Source organism: Chrysemys picta, unplaced genomic scaffold (assembly GCF_011386835.1).
Source record: "Chrysemys picta bellii isolate R12L10 unplaced genomic scaffold, ASM1138683v2 scaf2943, whole genome shotgun sequence".
NCBI lineage: Eukaryota > Metazoa > Chordata > Testudines > Emydidae > Chrysemys > Chrysemys picta.
In genome coordinates, this window is record NW_027055645.1 from 1 (window position 1) to 7,000 (window position 7,000).

A 7,000-nucleotide genomic window follows, 5' to 3' on the forward strand; every position below is an offset into this window, starting at 1 on the left:
AGACTTGCTGAAGCAAAGCCACAGGGGTTTCTGAGGTTTCCCTGGCCCTGCGCCCCTGTCCTGCCTGGCTGATGTCAGCATCTCTCTGTGAGGTCACCACCTTCCCTGCACCTTTGGCCAATAGGCTGAGGTCCTGAAAAAGGCCTTTGTGATGTCACTGCCACACCCACCCCTCCCCTGCAGTGCTAATGTCCTGCCACAGGGCAGACACTTTGGAGGTTTGAGCTACTCCCTGTGGATCACCCCACTCAATGAGTGTTCATTCTAGGAAGCAAGCCGGCTAGACAGTAAAACAGCAGAGGCTGCTCCCAGTGCTACACTCGGTTTCCCAGAAATGAGTAGACTTTATGGCCAGAAGAGACAGTTAGAGCATCTAATCTGACCCCCTGCATATCACAGGCCTCCTGTCTACCACAATAGCTACTTTTGGGGCAAACATATTCCGGAAAGGCATCTAGTCTTTATTAATGACATCAAGAGATGGAGAACCCACCACTTTCCTTGGTAGCTTCTTCCTGTGTTCAATCATCCTCGCTGTTGAATATTTGTGCCTTATTTGTCATAGGAATTTGTCTCTTTTCACCTTCCAGCCATTGGGTCTTGTTCTGCCTTTCTCTGCTAGACTAGAGAGCCCTTTAATACCCAGTATTTTCTCTCCATTAAGGCACTTCAACACTTCAATGAAGTCCCCTTCAATCTTCTTTTGATAAGCTAAACAGGTTGAGCTCTTTCAATAGCTCACTAGAAGGCATTTTTCTCCAGCCCTCAGAACATTTGGTGGCTCTTTGCTGCCCAGCTCCAATTTCTAGGACCATCTTTTTCAAAGGAGGACACCAACACTGGAGGCAGTATTCCAATAGCAGTCTCACTGCTGCTGTGTCACCTCCCTATCCTACTCATGGCTCTGCTCCTTCGTCTAATGATGGCTTTAGCCCTGTTCACCACAGCATCCCACTGGGAGCTCATGTTGAGTGGCTTCTCCACTCTGGCCCCTAAATCCTTTTCAGAGTCACTGCTTTCCTGGATACACGTCCCCATTCTGGAGGTGTGGCCGGCGTGCTTTGTTGCCACGTATAGGACCTTGCATTGGGCTCTGCTCAAATTTGTTTTCTTTGAATGGGTCCAGCTGGCCGAATGAGCCAGATCGCTCTGTATCACTGCCCTCTCCCCATCAGGAATTACCACTCTGCCTGTATTTTGTCACCCCCCAATCTTATCCGCAGTGATTGTATGTTTTCTCTCAATTCATTGATAACAATTATTTTTAAAAAATTAGTCCTTGAGAGCTTCTTCAGACCCTTAGTACCCAGGACCTGCTCCCCACATCACAGTGAGAAATGCTGTCCAGCCCTGCTGGTACATAGGGGATAAGCACAGAACAAACATACCTTTAGGAGCTGTGTTGTCCATAGGCTCTGTGGGGGTCAGCAGATTACAAACGCACGACAGATCTGTAGTGTAGACAGGTCCCAAGTGTGTCTCGGTTTCCCACCCTGTAAAATGGGGAGAACAAACAAAACCTTGATTAGCTCCATTTGATAGCTGGGGAAACCGAGGCACCCAGCGGTGCAGAGACTCGCTCATGGTCCCAAAGCCAGGAATAGAAAACAGCAGATCTGATAGCCAGGCCTGGGACCTAACCCTGGTTTTCCTGGCCTTGCTGCTCTAAGTTTAGTCACAGCCTCCATGTCTTTTCCCCTGTGTCCCTTAACCCCACGTCACTGCAGAAGAGAGATTCTCTGGTAGCCAGCTGGCTCTCCTGCATGTGGATGTCATTCCAAAAGACGTGCTCTGGCTCAGTCCCATGCTATGGTTGGCTGAAGGAACCACTTGGTGACATTCTAGGCCCTGAGTTATACAGGAGGGGCGACTAGATGCACATAATGGTCCTTTCTGACCTGAACCTCTATCAATCGCTACATTTTCTGCTGCTAGGAAGAGAACTCTGGACCTATTTTCTCTCATTCGCTTTCAGTCGGAATAATTTCAATCCAGGCCAAAGGATTTCCTCTTCCATTGTGTCTTCAGCACCTTTGCGAGCAACCAGTTACTGTTACCACAGGTTACCAGTTTCAACCTGTCCCAGGGTGAGATGGCCAGGAAAGATGTTGGAGCTCAACTGCACCTGGTCCAGGTGATGCAGCTCCCTAAGGTGAAAGGAATAAGTGTGTGGGTCACGTGACAAGACACAGCCTGTGACTAGGACCCAGGCCTGCTGAGAGATAGAAGGGCAGGCTGTGCTCAGCCAGGAGAGAGACCCCAAGGGAAGCAGGCATGGGAGGGGCTTGGAGAGTCCTTCAAAGGTCAGGGACAAGCTGGGAAGGGGCCAGGCTGAGCACTAAGGACAAGGCCCTAGGAGGGAAAGACAGGGCAGTTTAGGAGATGGGGCAGATAGTCCAGTTGGTTTCGGCTCCCAGGACCAGACACCCAGAGGTGAAGGTGATTGTTGGGGCTTCTGTCCTTCTTCCCCAGTGTAGATTTGATAGTGGAGAAGACTGATGCCGTAAGGGGGAAGTGAGTTACCCCAAGGTCACCCAGTGAGTTTATATCATGAATGCATACTCGGAAGGATCGAATAGAAACATGGATTTTCCAGTCTCTTCTTTCTAGGAGTCCCCAGGGCTAAGGTCAAACCCCTGCTGCCCCTCCCCATTCTGCTCACCTCCAAGATGTGCTGGAGTTTGTCTGTGCTGGGGGGTGCTGTCAGCAGGATCGAGAGCTCGTCATCCATGTTCTCTGGGCAGGCCTTGCTCAGAGCCTGCCAGCGGAGGGAGACCAGGGGTCAGGAGCCTGCATTAGCACCGGTGTGCCATTGACCAGGAGCTGGCTTAGGTAAGCGCCGCCTGGCCGGATCTCGCACCCAGAAACCCTGCCCCAGGTCGGAACCCCCTCCCACACCCAAATTCCCTCCCAGACCTCACACCCGGCACCCCAACCCCCTGCCCCAGGTCGGAACCCCCTCCTGTACCCTAATCCCTCCCAGAGCCCACACCCCCACCTGCACCCCAATCCCCTACCCCAGCCCTGAGCCCCCTCCCGCACCCAAACTCCCTCCCAGAGTCCGCACCCCAACCCTCTGCCCCAGCCCGCATCCCCCTCTGGCACCCCAAACCCCTAATCTCCAGCCCAATCCCAGAGTCCGCATCCCCACCGCAGCCCTCACCCCTCCCTGCACTCCAACCCCCAGCCCCAGCCCAGTGAAAGTGAGTGAGGGTGTGAGAGCGAGCGACTGAGGGAGGTGGGCTGGGCTGGAGTGAGTAGGGGTGGGGCCTTGGGGAAGGGTATGAAAGGGGTTGGGTCAAGGGTGTTTGGTTTTGTGCAAGTAGAAAGTTGACAACCCTACTTAAGGACCTTTGAAAAGCAGCCTCTTTAGCACCGCTCCTGATACCAGGGGCCAAGGCGCCCCCGGACATGAGAACCACAATAGGCCAGAGCAAAACGCTGCGTTAGAAATCGGAGCTCAGGCTGCCTAGCGAACGATAGCTGACAGACAGGAGATGTGGGAATTAAGGTTGTGCCTTCAGCCAGCAACTGGTGTTCATCCGTTTGCACCACACACACTCCTGTAGGCAGGGCCACTAGTTCCTTGTCTGTCTGCCTGTTTAGCATCTCTCGGTCCTTACTGTGCCCATCACCGTGGTGTCTGAGTGGCAAACCAAGGGTTTGACGTGTGCATATGAAACTGCCTGACTGGAAGGACGTGGTTTGGTGTGGATCATTGACTGCTGGGGCGATTGGTGGCAGAAGGCTCTGAGGGCCTGGCTCATTCCGACCTGGCTCATTCCAATGGCTTCTACAGCTGACAGCAGCCCAGTCTCCTGCCTGGGTCCGACGCAAACCAGGAAGTACAGGACCACTTTTAATAAGAGCAGCTCAAAAGATCTGAGCCCAGCCCTGCACAGATTTCCAGCTTAGGTTTGCATTTTCAGCAAAAGTTCTTCTTGATTATTTTCTCCCAACCCCCTTATGCCTCCATAATAGCCAGCCACCCCGTCAGTCGCATCCTGGGGCGCTCCAGGGACAGTGTATGTGCGTGTATGTGTACGTCTGTATATATATGTATGTGTACATGTGCGTATGTGTGTACGTGTATGTGCACATGAGTGTGTGCACATGTGAGTGTGCGTGTGTATGTGTGTACATGTACCCCAGTCAGATGTATACATCTGGATTTCCTTTGAAAGAATTTTCAAATTGAGCTGATCAAGTGCAATGGCAAAGCACCCAATTCCTCTGCCCCCCAACTGCCTTCGCTGCTTTAACGTACAACCTGCTCCGCTGACACCTCTGACTCCTGAAAGCCCTAACGCTCCCGGGGAGCAGGCCGTGCCCTGCCCTACCCTGGCTGCCCCGGGTGTTACCTCGGAGGGAATCGTTCCAGATTCCAATGGGTGGCAGGTCCAGGGAAGAGCCTTATCTGGGGGAGGCTGTACCAGACCCGCCCGACCCAGGCAGGCTCCCAGGTACTCTCTGCTCGGGGCTGATAAGGTTCCTTAGCAGTTTCTCTCCAAACAAATTCCAGTTCAAGACACCTGAAAGCTCCACAGCAGGGCAGCATCCCCAGAGCGCAGCAGGGCGGGGTTAGGGGGAGCAGTCGGTAGCAGCACCTGCCCCTCGTACGCAGGAGTGAGAAGTGCCAGCCTCTCTGCACAGAGCAGCAGCGTTCAGCCTGGGCCAGACGTGCTGCGGTGATGGGTAAGAGCGGGCTCGGAGAGCCAGAGGGTCTGTGGGGCAGCGCTGGGCCATTCTGCTCCGCACTAGGGCCGGGTGGGCGTGTTCAGCTGGGATTGGAACCCACCAGCACTTGTGGGTGTGAATGTGGGGCTGGAACGCAACGTGGGGCGCTCCCACCTTGCCCGGGGGGCAACTGGGGGGAAGGGCAGAGAGACACCTGGGCTGAGACCCCAGCTCCAGGGAGACAGTCACCCCAGCCCAGCTGTGTTAAATTCCCCAGCTGTGTGACAGCCCCCCCATCTCCGAGGGGTCCCCCCCCCCGGTATGTCACAGCAGGGTAATGTGCGTACTGAACGGCAGGGGTTGCCAGAGACTGGCTGGGAGAGGCCTTTGGGGATGGAGGAAGCAGCACTAAGGTACATGCCAACCTCCCTACAGAGGAGGGCCCGTGCCCCGCAGGTGCGGGGCAGGGAACTGGGACACTGCGCGGTGGGTCATTGTCTGGCCCAGGCCCTTCCTAGCTGGAGGCCGAGGCATTTCCTTCAGGTCACCTTCCGCTGCAGCTGGGCCACGGGCCCCCATAGCCACTAGCCCAGCCAGGGATCCCAAGTGAGGATTGTCACGGCTGGCTCCTCCCTGCCGCCAGCAGCTCTTCACTGCCAGGGAATTCCTGAAATCCTGTGTGCCCCTCCCCCACCCACCTCCTGGGGCTGTGAGTGCCTCCCCGGACAGCCCCCCCCCCCCCCCGAGCTCTGAGTGCCCCTGGCGAGTCCCTCCCCTCAGCCCCCCCCACTTCCTGGGGCTCTGAGTGCCCTCAGCCTGTCCCCCTCCCACACCCCGGGGCTGAGTGACCTTGGCCAACCCCCGTCCCTTCAGGAGGAACTCCCAGTACCCACCCAGCCCCCACACCTCAGGGTTCCCCTCCCTGCGGCTCTGTGGCCATACCCCCCACCCCCCTGTCCGTGGGGCTCTCATTACCCACCCTTCAGGCCTTCCCAGGGCTCTCAGTGCCCCCCCAGCCCCAATCTCCATTTTCCCTTTCTCTCACCCACTCTCCCGCCCTTCCCTGCCCGGTTATTTCCATGGCACAGGATTGTCTCTGTGGGGCGGGAACATTTCTCCAGGGCGAGTCCCAAACTCCTCAGCACCCGCCCCCCTCCTGGGAGTCTCTGTCCCAACGGGGCCGGTTCCTAGCGTCTCCTCTCTGCCCCGTGCATGCCTGGCCGGTGGCCGGCTGCCCAGCCAGACTGATGGGCGAGGGCGGCAGTGCCAGGCTGTGCTGGGCGAGGCGGGAGGGTCCAGCAGTCCCAGCTCTCGGTTGTGCTGTTCCCGGGCAGAGGGAACTGGGAGTCGCGGCTCCTGAAGGGCGGGTTTGTGTTCCCAGCTTCTCACCGGCTCTTCCCTTTTGCAGATGCCCGGTGCCCTCGTCTCCTGCTCCTCGCCGGCCTGCTGGCCCTGTCAGCCCCAATTCTCACCCTGGAAATACACAACCTGAACATCTTAAAGGGACCCACCCATGCAATCCGGAACATCCACCCAAAGCACCTGAAGGCAGGTGTGTCATGTGTCTGCTTCTATAGCCCTCCCCTCTGGCCCTAGGGATCCCTGCCAGCCCTGGGGCCCCAGGACGTCACTCACTGGCTGCCTGGGGATTATGGAGGCCTGAAGCCACTGGGAGAAATTACAATCCAACCGTAGCTCTCTATTCAAACCACGCTGAGCTCTTTGGTGGTTTGAGGGAGGGGAGGGAGGGAGGGAGGTTCGGAGGGGCACAGGGGCTGGCCCATTGCAGTGCAGGGAGCAGCATGGGACAAAGCCAGGAGGTGCTGGTTGCCTTGGGCAGCAGAGGGGGCGCGGAGGAGTGAACTGGTGCAGCGTGGGCCCGAGCCAGGCAGGGGCAGACGGGATGAGATGGGGGTGCTCGGGCAGCAGGGCGACTGGTGCAGAATTAACACAGAGCTCGAGCTAGGCAGGGCAGGGCTGTGCAGAGCTGGAGGGGAGGCGCGGGGGCTGGAAGCTGCTGCAGGAGGAGCTGCAGAGCCAGGGAAGGGACTGGAAGGCACAAGTTGGTGTGGGCAGAGCCACGGGAGCGGGCGGTGAGTTTGGTGGCTGCATTTGGGCCAGACTGGAGAGGAGCAGACGGAAGCCAGGTAGAGCGGTGAGGGGGGTTTACAGAAGCGTGGGCAGAAGAACGGTTTGTCCTGGATGAGGGTTTCAGGGACACGGAGAAGGGGAGGCGAATGCACTGCTAACACTCTCTGGTGCTTGGGAGACAGTCTCTGAAAACCCCTCATGTCACGCGGATCTCCCAATTCCTGTCCTTACA

At 57.0% G+C, this 7,000-nt stretch overlaps 1 long non-coding RNA gene across 1 annotated transcript; it reads left to right on the forward strand.

Annotated features, from left to right (window-relative positions):
- The first annotated feature begins 129 nt into the window (after window positions 1-129).
- LOC135980375 (uncharacterized) lies at window positions 130-6,391 on the forward strand. The gene is made up of 3 exons (XR_010597461.1): window positions 130-2,832; window positions 4,523-4,695; window positions 6,086-6,391. It is a non-coding gene; the product is annotated as an uncharacterized LOC135980375 (long non-coding RNA).
- Window positions 6,392-7,000: the final 609 nt, after the last annotated feature.